At 48.9% G+C, this 13,091-nt stretch overlaps 1 long non-coding RNA gene across 2 annotated transcripts; it reads left to right on the top strand.

The window, feature by feature from the left end:
- Nucleotides 1-45: 45 nt before the first annotated feature.
- Nucleotides 46-2,559, top strand: LOC128315690 (uncharacterized). 2 transcript variants are annotated; one of them, XR_008298733.1, is made up of 2 exons: nucleotides 46-896; nucleotides 1,787-2,559. It is a non-coding gene; the product is annotated as an uncharacterized LOC128315690 (long non-coding RNA). The 2 variants fall into 2 exon arrangements; XR_008298734.1 differs by having other exon boundaries at nucleotides 46-1,599.
- Nucleotides 2,560-13,091: the final 10,532 nt, after the last annotated feature.

The following is a 13,091-nucleotide window of genomic DNA, read 5'->3' as shown; positions in this document are numbered from 1 at the left end:
AACAAGAGGATAGTTTCAAGGTATGTGCTCTTGCTTCATCCCGGATTCTGGGGGAAGACTAGCATGCCATAGAGCGGGTGTTTGGTGGGGGGGAGAGGGGCACAGGGGGCGCCTGGGATTCTTGGGAGGAAAGAAGCTCAGGGGGCAGGGGTATTCCTCTTTACAACTTAGGGGAGGGTCTAGATACACTGAAGGGAAGACTCTTACTGTCCTACGAAGGGATCAAAACAGAAGTATTCTGCAAGTATCTTCTGTCACAGCAGGTTGGACAAACCTTTCTGGCTATGGGCTGTGGCCTGGGGGATTTTCTTTTAAAGTGAGTCAATCTGATACCATCACCAGTTTTCTTAGAAAGCCAAATGGCTCATCTCAGCAGCAGGGTTTTTTAAGGCCCCCAGTGATAGAATAGGTGAGGGTCCAACTTCATTTTGGTATCAGAATTTTATCTTGCAGAGAGCCTAAGTATTTTGAAAACGTTTCTGCCCACTGCCTTTGGTGAGAAGGACAGCTCCTGATGAAAATCTGCCCATATTCCCATTATTCAAAACTTTCTGCCAGGATACTGCAGAATTTCCCCTCTGTTACAGCCCAGGGTTCTTGTTGTAACCAAAACTGTTTCAGCTAATACGTGGGGGCTCTCCCTCCCTGTCCCTTGGAAAATTAATTTAACATTGTTTAGGCTTAGTCCTTCCCTTCCACAATGTCTTAACACACACACACACACACACACACACACACACACACATTCATTCATTTATTTTTTACAGTGTCTTCATAAACACAGATGAAAAAGCTCTTTGCTCTGCTAGGAGATACTGAGGGCCATTGGACGGTCGGGGGTGTGTGGCTTCTGACTAATAACGGATGGAATCAACACATTGTCCACGGGCTTGTGGGTGTGTGTCTGACTTTACCTCAGTAAATGGGGTCTGGGTTCATTAGAGTGAAGTGCTTTGGTTGTTAATGGAAAGTTTGCCTGAAAGTCATGGGGGGACCCTCAAGTCATAGGATGTGTAGGAAGAGCCCTGAAGGTCCCCATCCTGTTACATGCCTGCCGCCATGTCTTGACTTACATAGGAGTCCGTCCTTGGTTCTGACTTGTCCCCCGTCACGTGGTCGTCACGTCCCCGCTGTGAGGGGTTGATTTGTTTTCTCCCTAAAAATGAAGGATCTGGAGGGAAGTCCATGAGGATGAGGAGGGCAAAAACAGAGCATATATGCCCTGGACTGGCCTCTTGCTCCAAGTGACAGCCTCTGCCGGTGCCATGAGATTTCAAGCAGGAGGCGAGCCCAGACTTTGGCAGCCAGAGGCAGCCTCTGGGAGGCTGGGGGTGTGGGCAGCCGGTGGGTCCTCTGGCTCAGCGTTTTGCATCTGCCGGTGGTCACACAGGATAAGCCGCTTTTGTCTTCAGCTGGATGTTCTGGGTTTGGAAGGGCCAGAGGACACTGTCCTTTGCCTCGCCAGAGAGGGGACTGTGGGAATTTTTGCAGCAGGAGTCAGCGTTCCCCCCGGTGGATGAAACAAAGAGCTGTTTCTCCTTTAGACGCCGTGCCAAATGAAACTGCTTGTGGCTCTTGGCAGCAGCCTCACCTCCCTAGGTCTGCTGTTGGCTTCCCCACAGTCAGCGCCAGGTTGAATGGGAGGGAGGGCTGTGGGAAGGAAGAGGGGTGGTCAGAATGGAGGGAGCTGGGAAGTTTCCTGGAGGACCACAGGGTGGGGTGGGGATGCCTGCCTTTTTCCTGCTTTCCTGATCAGCTCCTCCCTCTCCTTTTTGGTTTCTTTCAGCCTTGCCTTCTGGAGGTTAAAAAGTAAGTGGACAGTTAGTTGCCCGGTGAGGTGAGGATTCCCCACCTTGCTCCTGGGAGCCGGTCTTACTGTAGGGTAACCACAGGAGGAAGCTGGAGAATGTGATCCGAGAAGAACATGGGAAAAATCCTTCAAGCAAGCAACTTGTCCTGAACGGGCAGAACTCCAAATAGAGTATCACAGTGGGTGCTTAGTGTTCAGACCTCAGATCCCACCTGAAATGGAGGTACGAACGTGTCGTTTACCAGGAACTTGTGTGCACACACGCCAGGGACCGCAGGCTCACACGCTCGCCTCTTGCCTCTGACCCCCCTGTTGGGTCCCTCCCGCTGCCCTCCTTCTCCCGGAGGGTTAGCAAGTAGCAACCTGGCATTTGTAGCTTTGGCGTCTCTCTTTTCCCACCTCTGCCTGCACTCGGGACTTAATGCCGTGAAGGTTTGTGAGGGAGGCAGCGAGGAGGAGGAGAGCTTTGGACAGTTCACTTCCAGATGTCAGAAGGCTGCCCTCAACGCCGTGACGAACGTCCGTCCCCACCTCCCCTTCCTCCCCTTCTCCCCCTTCCCTTCTGTTTGGCTCGTTTACTTTGCTCGTAGTTCTCATTCAGTCATTGAAATCGGTGTGAACACACTCCTAATTATGGGCCAGGAACTGAGCCGAACTGCTGAACGAGTCACGAGTCACGGGGTGTCTGACCTCTTGGAGATTTTAATCACGCGGGGAAGACAGATACGAAATTAAACAAGCCCAACGCATTGTGTTCTCTTGGTCTTTGAGAGGGACTCTTCAATCCTCTCTGTGCCCCATAGGGGAGAAGGTAACGTGGGTTGGCCCAGAAATTCAGGACCAGGGTTAGGATTACTCTGACGTGTGTGGTTCTTTGTCCCCGTCCCTTGTCCCTTTTTAATCGGGGGCCGGGGCCGGGGTGTGGGGGAAAGGCCTGAGCTTTTGTGCCCCTCGCTAATTCTGTGACCTGAGGGGCTCACTCGGTGTGTATTTGCTTCCCTATGACCAGACGGAGTTCTGTTACACTCCTGACCTCTGTCCTCTGTGTGCCCACGAGCACCGAACGAGTTTGATGTGAAAGCAGTTTAAGAAATCTGGAGCTCTGTAGAATACTGAATATTTTTAACAGCATGTTGTGCAAGAATGTGGCCGGGCGCTGCCTCCGACTCCACACGGTGCTTCAAGGCCTAAGTCCGCTCTGCCCGTTCTGAAAGTCTCTGTAAACTTCTAAGCCGGAAGGGCATTCTCCTTCCTCTCAGCTGCTGGACTGTTTCAGGCACCACTTATTTTGTAGTAATTGTTTGGAAGTCCCTTGTTTGCTAGTCTTGGACTTTTACTAAGTTTTCCATGCGGTTTTCCTCTCAACTGCAAGCCTCTTGAGGCCAGTGTCTTGTTCCCTTTCCCCAGTCCCCACCTTACCTAGTCCAGCTTTTCACGCATGTTTTCTCCCCCAAACCGTGCTGGCCCGCCCTTCCCTGGGTGTGCGGTCACCTCTGCCAGGGACGTCTACTCCCTGAAGCCGGGCTCCCATCTCTGAGGTTCAGCTCGAGGAGCCCCTCCTCAAAAAGCTCTCCCGGCTCCCTGCCCCTTTCCTTTTGCCCCAGGCTGGTTTCCTTCCTGGCACTCTGTGTCCTCTAGTACCCTGGCTGAGGTCCCACACTAGCCCGTGAGCCCCTCAAGGGTAGAGATCGTGTTTCTTTCCCTTTTACTTTCCCTCAGAGCCAAGCACGTCTCAGCCTGCCTGGGCTCGCCGTGGACAGGAGTTCGAGTACGTGCCCGGCTCAGTGTTGATGAGGACTGCTGTGGTGACACACAGTGGGATTGTTCTGGGGCTAGCTGGCTTACAGGAGATGTGTATTTTAGGGCACAGGGTGAGGGTCAGGACCCAGAGGGCTTAGGGCTAGATCTGGGGTAAAGAAGAGTCTGCGCTCTTGGACTTTCTAATCTGTGTGTCTGCTGTGTTCCCCCTCCTTGCTGTCGGACCGCTCTGGTAGAAGATGCCTGATCCTAAGATCCTAAGCTGGTTTGCCATAGGTCCAGTCTTTGGAGACAGAGGCTCTCGGTTCCAGTTCATCAGACTGTGGGAAAGAGTCTGTGGTCCAGCTTGGGTCTGGTGCTACCCACAGACCGGTCATCTCTAGCCGTGGGAACGGAGGGGGTCATTCAGCAGCCATGTGGCTACCGGGAGCCTCCCTTGTGTCCATGGCAGTGTAGGGATGGTGAGGGAGGGACATTGTTACGGGGTCCACTCTGAACGGAGAAGACACTCTGAAAAGCTTTCCTCTCCATTTAGCAAATCTGTTAACTGGATACGTACCCTGCAAAGGTGCCAGGAAGGGTACCAGGCGCCTCTGCCTTGAACCAAGTCTGAGTGATGTTTCTGGTTTCTGACAACCGGTCGGAGGGTGGCCCATCCAGCTCTTTCAGATGGGGTAGGAAGAGTGGGAATGCCCCACTAGGAACTTCAGCAAACTGTCTCCTAGGGCTAGGCGTTTGTGGACATTTTGTATCAAGTCTAACTTCATTCTGGAACTCTACAGAAAGTTGGCTTCACCCAGCTCCTTCCCCCAACCTGAGTCAAGTGGGAGGGCTTGGTGACGAGTGGAGCAGCTGTGTTTATTTGCCTCTGATTGCTTGGGAGGCTGTATGTTCCTCCCCGGGGTGGCCAACGTCTGGGTCTCAGAACGGAGTCGGGCGGCGGCCAGACCTGGTGGCAGTTGGGTGAACCTGCGTCAGGTCAGTTAGGGTTTGCAGCCGCTATGGCCGGCTGATTTCAAGATCACAGGGGAGGCACACCTAGACCTGAGGAATGTCAGAGCTGGACGAAAGCCTGAAAGTCGTCTGCTTCCACACTCCCCTCCCCAGGGTGCAGATAAGAGAAGTGAGGTTCCGGTGGTAAAGGGGGCTATTCAAGGTCACCACAGATAGCCAAGCAGCTTCTAGAGCCCAGGCATCCTGCTTCCTGGCTGGGGTGTACTTCGGTTCACCGAGCTGCTCCCTCACCCTGAAGCAGTGCCCCAGTCTCTTCTGTGATCCTCAGGGTCCCTTCATCGGGATAAAACGTTGTCCGGGTGTCCCCCAGCTGGCGCTTGCTGGCTGGGTGACGTGGCCGTCGTCTTCATCCGTAAAGAGGGGGAATGATGGTAACGGTAGCCACCTGACAGAGCTGTTAGGGAAAAGTGCAGAAGGATGCACACTGTCCTCCGATCAGTGCCTGGCACAGAATAACCTCTCAATAAACGTTAGGTGCGACTGCCTCACTGGTGATAACGATTCATGTGTCCGTTCTTCTCATAGAGGCGGCATTTTCAGTCTCACTAAAGACGAAATGTCTTGGACGAGTCTGCTTTTTGAGATGAGGCTTTTAGGAGACTATGGACCCGTTACAGGTTCTTTAAATCATGCATTTTGAATGGGGCTTCTTCAACTTTAATGTGCAGAGGAATCCCCTAGGGCCCTTGTTAAAATGCAGATTCCGGTTTAGTTCTGGGGGTGGGGGGCTGAGGTTCTGAATTTCTGATATGCTTCCTGGTGATGCCGATGCTTCTGGACGTGGGGACCACAGTTTGAGTACAAGGATTTAGGGAAAGTAGGTTTTGCCTAGTACAGTGTTTGACTGACAAAGAAAGAAATACACTGCAGACAATGCCACCTTCCTGTACCGTTTTCTCTTTCTTATTTTTATTTTTTAAGTTTCTTTATTTTGAAAGAGAGAGCGCACATGGGGGATGGGCAGAGAGAAGGGAGAGAGAATCCCAAGCAGGAGCCTGACCGCAGGGCTCAATCCCAGGAACCGTGAGACCATGACCTGAGCCGAAATCAAGAATTGGATCCTTAACAGACTGAACCACTCAGGTGCCCCAGTTTTCTCATTTTTAAATGATTAGTCTGACTTCATTTCTAGGTGATGGTAGGGATATTACTAAAAGTTTATAAAGCACTTCATCAAAGCCTGAATTTAGTCTCAGTACTGTGATGTGGATGTTCTCTATGAATTGTTCTCTCTCCCCTGGGCCACGGGAAGTGCCTTCACTATAACCTATCACAAGTCAGCTCATTACCAAGGACAGCTGTGTGGCTGTCCACACAAGGATAGCTGACCGGCATATCCATCCTTTCTTCCTTCCTTACTAACCAGACCTCAGGTTATTTGAGGTAGGGGTATGTTACGAAAACTTTATTTACCGCCTCTTGTGCAAAGAGGGACAGATAGTAAGACGGAAGGCAAAGTCATTAGGTAAGACCTTCTAGAAAAGGTCTTTATTTGAAGAGAATTTACTCAGTGGGCAGGTAATCGGCATCTTACTTCCTGCCTAGAACACGTATATGGCGTCTGGAACTCCAGCAGCCACATTGGAACATGAGGCAACCGCAAAGATGGAAACCACATGATAAGGATGATGGGGCAGAAAAATGGAGTTGCGGCTCACTGATGACGTCACGAGCTTTTCCTTGCTTAGCTCCGGACTTCATTTGCACAAACAAATAAGTACAGTTGTTTGGGCCACAGTTTGGGTTTCCTGTTCTCTGAAGTCTGCTGAGCCCGTTGCTGACACTGCCAGAGCAGATGCGGTTCAGCAGGGTAGACGCGGGTTTAAATCGGCGTCTTCATCTGACCCCCTTCTGAGCACCCTTTGTGGGCTTCCCTAGTCACGTAGGGGCAAGGGGACTGGATTGAGAGTCAGAGGCCTGGGGTTCTTAGCTCTGCCGTTCCTTGGCTGCGTGATCCCGTTATTTTTTAAGCCTCAGTCTCCTTGCCTGTCAAACGGGGAGGAGAGATTAAAGTGTCCAGCACGGTGCCGGGTGCAGAGCTAATGTCGGCTGGGGTTGGCGTGGTCTCAGGATGACGGTGTGAGGGCACAACGGTCAACCTGGCAGCAGCGGCCGGTGCTGACCTGAAGGGAGGCAGGGGTGCGGCTGGGGTGGAGGCAGGGACCCACCACCCAGTGCTTCCATCAAGGCGGGCACCTCGGTGTGCCGGGGCCAGCGAACGCTGCTGCCTCCGCCGCAAGCAGGGGGGCTGGACGACGTGCCCCTGTGAGCGTTAACGTTCTGTCCGTGTGATTTGGTTGAGGGGACGCGGTAGAGCACAAACAGCTTTCGGGGGGGCCTCGAGAAACGTGCCTTCGCCTCTTCCCTCTGCCAGCTCGCGAGCTGCGAGCTGAGGCCCTGGAGGCCGCTCAGCCCACCTCTCCCCTCCGCTCGTCGCTTTGCTGCTGAAACGCCAATCGCTTGACAGCAGCTGCTTGCTCCGAGCCCTTGGAATGGGCCCGTGTCTGCTCCCTCTCCTGTTGACCGGGGCGCACAGAGGGGTGTTTCCAGCCATGGCGGAACGGGCCGCACCTTTTCCGTCCAAATCAGGGACCATTTATTTATTATTTATTATTATTTATTTATTTATTTATTTATGCTTCAAATTTCTCTCCCCCACCGTCCAAACCCAAAGCCGTCCTCTTTCCAGCTCCAGCGAATCATGCTCTGCACCTGCACTGTTTCCACTCTCGCAGAGCTGGCTGGTTCCTGGGGGGCAAAACTATGTCTTTACAAGAAACTGAAACCACCGAGAGGGAGAGGCGGCCTGATCTCCCAGCCTGGCAGGGGGAGGAGGTGACGGGCAGGCGGAGACCTGAACTAGGAACCTCACTGCTGGGCCCCAGGAGGCTGCATGTGCCTGACCAGCTGCCAGATGGTCTGAAAAATGCCTCCATTTCCTTATTGTGGTCTGTTCCCAGATTTTAAATTTTGACATACTTAAAATAAGGTTTGTCCAAGTAAACAACATTACACATAGGTATGTTCCTCGCTCAGGCACGACTAAAGGTAATCAGTACTATATATACTTTTAAATTCTTCTTCTTCTTCCTTTTTTTTTTTTTTTTAAGTAATTGTAACTAAGTTCTTTTTTAGTGGAAGAGGGATGTGTGCATGTGGGGATAGAAGGCAGTCAGGGCGAGAGGGCATGCAGTGAACAGTGACAGCCCCAGGTTCCCTTCCTCCGAAGCCTCCTGTCCACCTAAACACAAGCATGGGGTTGCATGTGCTTATCTAGGAAGAAAGGACAGCGTGTCCCGCCTGCTTTGGGGGCTGTCGTAACCAAGTCAGTGAGAGAATTGAGGAAAACCCAAGAGAGTTCACCTGCAGCCGGAGGGTTTTTGTGCCGTGGGTGGGTGGGTGGGTGTCCCAAGGTGGGGTGAGCCTGGGGGCCAGCGGGGAGGACCATAAGCATTTTATATGGTGGCTTGGAAAGGTGGCGCCCCCCCCCCCCCCCGCCCCAACAAGGCAGCACGTAAAGTGAGCAAGGCCAGCCTCCTGTCTGGTGATATTTTTGCTATTTTAGCCACAGGGCCTTGTAGAGCTGGCACCCCGGCTGGGGCTTTCCTTCTGCGGAGGCCCCGGGGCTAAGGCAAAAAAGCCCCAGCTCCTGTACATGCACCGCCCCGCCCCGGGATGCTGGGATAAGTGCCTTTGACCCTGATTCTGTTCACGGGAGGGACTTTCTGAGCTAATGGGCCTCACCAGGGTGTGAAGTATTTTTACCTGCTTAGCTGAAGAAAACTTGCTTGCCCTCCTCTGGGAGGGGGGCTGTGAAATCACCTGAAACCTCCATTGAACAAGGTGTCAGTGACAACCGTCTCACTCCCACTCCGGGGTGGTGATTAAGGAACGGACGGAATCTTCCTCCCTTCCATACCGTCCTCTGTCTTTTCCTAAAGGAATAACGGTGGCAAGGGTATCTCCACACGGGAGAACACGAAATTGAGGCTTGATCTGTTGCAGGGGAGAAGGGAAACGAGTGTGCAGAATTGCAGCTCAGCACGGCACGCGTCTTAACGGGTTTGTCAACTTAGAGGAATCCGTTCAATTCTGCTTCTGTGGTTTATTCTTCGTGTCTCTTCTGCGAACAAATTCACTGCTTCATTTAAAAGGGCCCTTTGCCTTAATTTGGGGTGTTGCCCCATGGAAGTATGAATGATCATGGCCTCTTACTGTGAAATGTGGCATTTTTTTTTTAAATTAATGGCACCTAAAGAGCAGAACCCCCTTTACCAAAAATAGTATTTGGGAAAGGGACTGGCTGCGTGTCCACGACTGATTAAATGTCGGATATGGTCGTCCTATCTGGCTTTGGACAGCATGCTGTTCTCTTCCTGCCTTTGCCACAGCCCCAGGTGGGACCCATGCCAGGCCGGTGCCTGGCTCAACATTATTTCCCTTGCAGGAAGTCATAAATATTGGCCGACTGGCTCATGACTGTGTGAGGTCCGCACCGGTGGGAGTCACAGGCTGTGCACGGAGGGGAGAGGGTGGCGCTATTAGGGAAACAGCTTCTCTCTACCTGGAGGCTTGGAGAGAGCTGGGTGTGTTTCCTGATCGATGTCAGATGATGACATTACTACTTAAGCAGGTGGGATAACTGGGTGCGGGGCTGAGAAAGCGAGCTCAGGAAAGCCATTGGCCTAGGAGGGCAGTTAAGAGCGATGCTTTAGAGTCAGACCCGGTTTGGAAGCCACCAGGTGTTGTAAGGATTAAATAAAATCATGCATGAAAATGGCATAGCACAGTCTGGGTATGTAATGAGCGTTTTAATATTTGGGAGCTGTGTGTGGTGCCCACACAGCCTACGTTAGATGTTGGCCACACGCCAGGGACCATAGGGGACAACAATTTGTTCATATCAGCTGTTTTGGTTTTGCACGCACGAGTACTCTGGCTCCTCGTTAGAGTCCAGGGTCACCTAAGCGAGCCCCCTCACGGACTCCAAGGAGGCCTAGGTGCTCAGTCCCTGAAGCCCCTTTGTTGTCCCGGAGGTGGTCACCACAGGGGCACCTGTGGACTGGTAGAGGCACAGGCGAGGAGGCTGTGACTGTGATCATTCAGGCCGGAGACGATCGGCCAGTTGTCTCCTGCCAGTTGGCAGGTGTTCATCAGCAGCTGGAAGTGGAAGAGAGAAGGTGACTTCTAGGTGATGACGTTCACCGGAAAAGGAAGGAAGGGGAGGAAGAGGATTGGGGCAGAAGGGCAGGGTTTGAACACGTGGAAACAGAAGTGTGAGACACAACTGAGTCTGGTGCTTGGGAGACGTGTGTCACGCGTGAGAGCTAACAGTCGGTAAGAGCTCACAGTGTGTCAGACACTGTTCTAAGCTCCTTATGTGTATTTCATTTAACCCTCATCAGAGCCCCATAAAAAAGGTGCCTTTAGTCCCGTTTTACAGATGAGAAAGCTGAGGCACAGTGTAACATGCCCAGCACAGCGGAAATTGACCTGCCCGACATAGCTGGTAACGGGTAGAGCCAGAATTTGACCCCAGAGCTTCTGGGCTCAGTGCCATATGTTGTTTCTTCTTCTTTTTCTCTTTCTTGATTGAAGTAGAGTCAACACACAATGTTGCACCCGTTTCAGGTGTACAACCTAGTGACTGGATAAGTGTGTGTGTTTTGCTGGGCTCACAAGTGTAGCTACCCACCTGTCACCATACAGCACTATGACAGTGCCACTGACATATTCCCTATGCTGTGCCTCTTATTCCTGTGCCTTATGCATTCCAGAACTGGAAGCCTATGTCTCTCTCTGTCTTCACCAATTGTCCACTCCCCCTTGTCCTCTGGCAACCAGCAGTTCTCAATATTTATGGGTCTGCTTTTGTCCATTTTTTTTTTGCTTGTTTTTTAAGATTTTTTTTTTTCCAATTTAATGTTATCTTTGAGAGGGAGATAGTGTGAGCAGCGGAGGGGCAAAGAGAGAGGGGGGCACAGAATCCGAAGCAGGCTCCAGGCTCTGAGCTGTCAGTACAGAGCCTGATATGGGGCTCGAACCCATGAACTGCGAAGATCATGACCTGAGCTGAGGTCGGACGCTTAACTGACTGAGCCACCCAAGCACCCCCATTTGTTTTGTTTTTCAGACTCCACATGTGAGCGAAATCACATGGTATTTGTCTTTCTCCACTGGACTTATTTTACTTGGTATAATAGTCTCTAGGGCCATCCGTGTTGTTGCAAATGGTTCTCTCTCTCTCTCGCTCTCACTCTCACGTTTTCCTTATTCATTCAGCTATCAGTGGACACTTGGGTTGCATCCATACCTTGGCTGTCGTAAACGCTGCAATAAACACAGGGGTGCACGTTTTCATTTTTTTTTCAGGTAAATACTCAGTAGTGGTATTATTGGATCTTATGGTAGTTCTGTTTTTAATTTTTTTTGAGGCACCTCCATACTGTTTTCCACAGTGGCTGCACCAATTTACATTCCCACCAACAGGGCACAGGGTTCCCTTTTCTCCACATCTTCACCAACACCTGTTTCTTGCGTTTTTGATGCTTGCCATTCTGACAAGTATGAAGTGATAGCTCATCGTGGTTTTTGACTTGCATTTCCTTGATGATTAATGATGTTGAGCATTTTCTCATGTGTCTGGTTGGCCATCTGCCTTCTTTGGAAAAAGTGTCTTTTCAGATCCTCTCCTTATTTTTTAATAAGATTATTTTTTGATGTTATGTAAGTTCTTTACATATTTTGGATATTAACCCCTTATTGGATTTATCATTTGCTCCTATCTTCTCCCATTCAGGAGGTTGTGTATCTTCTGTTGACGTTTCTTTATATTTTGGTGTAGTCCCAAGAGTTTATTTTTGTTTTTGTTTCCCTTCCCTGGGGAGACTTATCTATGAAAATGTTGCTAGGCTGATGTCAGAGATTACTGCCTGTGTTTTCTTCTAGGAGTTTTGTGATTTTAGGTTTTACATTTACATCTTTAATCCATTTTGACTTTATTTTTGTGTACGGTGTATGAGAAAGTGGTCCAGTTTCATTCTTTTGCATGTAGCTGTTAACTTGTCCCAGCACCATTAATTGAAGAAACTGTCTTTTCTCCATTGTGTATTCTTGTGTTATAGATTAATTGACCATATAAGCATGGGTTTGATTCTTGGTTGTCTATTCTGTTCCATTGATCTAAATGTCTCCTTCTGTCCCGGTACCATACTGTTTTGAATATTAGAGCTTTGTAGTATACCTTGAAATCTGGGATTGTGATACTTCCTTTTTTTTTTTTTTTTTTTTTCCTCTAGATTGCTTTGGCTATTTGGGGTCTTTTGTTTTATAAAAATTTTAGTATCTTTTCTAGTTCTAGGAGATATATTATTGGCATTTTGATAGGGATTGCATTTAATCTATATATTGCTTTGGTTAGTATGGACATTTTAACAATATTCTTCCAATCCATGAGCATGGTATGTCTTTACATTTATTTGTGTCATCTTTAGTTTTTTTTCATCAATGTTTTATAGTTTTCAGAGTACAGGTCTTTCACCTCTTTGGTTAACTTTACTCCTAGCCACTTTGTTCTTTTGGGTGAAATTGTAAATGGTTTGCTGTTTACATTTCTGCTCCTTTATTATTAGTGTATATAGAAAGGCAACAAATTTCTGTATGTTAATTTTGTAGCCTGGAATTTTACTGAGTTAACTTAAGATTTCTAATCGTTTTTGGTAGAGTCTTTAGGGTTTTCTGTGTATAGTATGTCATCTGCAAATAGTGACAGTTTTAGTTCTTCCTTACTAACTTGGATGCCTAAAAAAAACTAAACCTATATTTTGGATGCCTTTTATTTCTTGTCTGATTGCTGTGGCTAGGACTTCCGGTACTGTGTTGAATAAAAGTGCTCAGTGAGAGTGGGTATCCTTGTCTTGTTCCTGATCTTAGAGGAAAAGCTCTTTTGCACTGCTGAGTGTGATGTTAGCTGTAGGTTTGTTATACATGGTGTTTATTATATTGAAGTATTTCTCTCTAAACCCACTGTGTTGAGAGCTTTTATCATGAATGGATGTTGAATTTTGTAAATGATTTTCCTGCATCTATTGAGATGATCTTGTGATTCTTATCCTTTATTTTGTTAATGTGGCGTGTCATGTTGATTGAGTTGCAAATATTGAACCATGCTTGTATCCTGGAATAAATCCTGCTTGATCATGGTGAATGATTTTTTAATGTATTGTTGAATGTGGTCTGCTAGTGTTTTGTTGAGGATTTTTGCACCTATGGTCATCAGGGATATTGGCCTGTAGTTTTGTTTTTTAAACAGTGTGTTTGGTATTAGGGTGATGTTGGCCTTGCAGAAAGTATTTGGAAGCTTTCCTTCCTCTTCTGTTTTTTGGAGTAGAGAATTAGGTGTTAATTCTTTAAATATTTCATAGAATTCATTTGTGAACCCATTTGGACTTTTGGTTGAGTTTTTTTATTACCGGTTTAATTTTGTTACTAGTAATTGGTCTATTAAGAT

This window comes from Acinonyx jubatus, chromosome B2, assembly GCF_027475565.1.
Source record: "Acinonyx jubatus isolate Ajub_Pintada_27869175 chromosome B2, VMU_Ajub_asm_v1.0, whole genome shotgun sequence".
Lineage (NCBI taxonomy): Eukaryota > Metazoa > Chordata > Mammalia > Carnivora > Felidae > Acinonyx > Acinonyx jubatus.
This window is presented reverse-complemented; position numbering and strand designations above follow the sequence as displayed.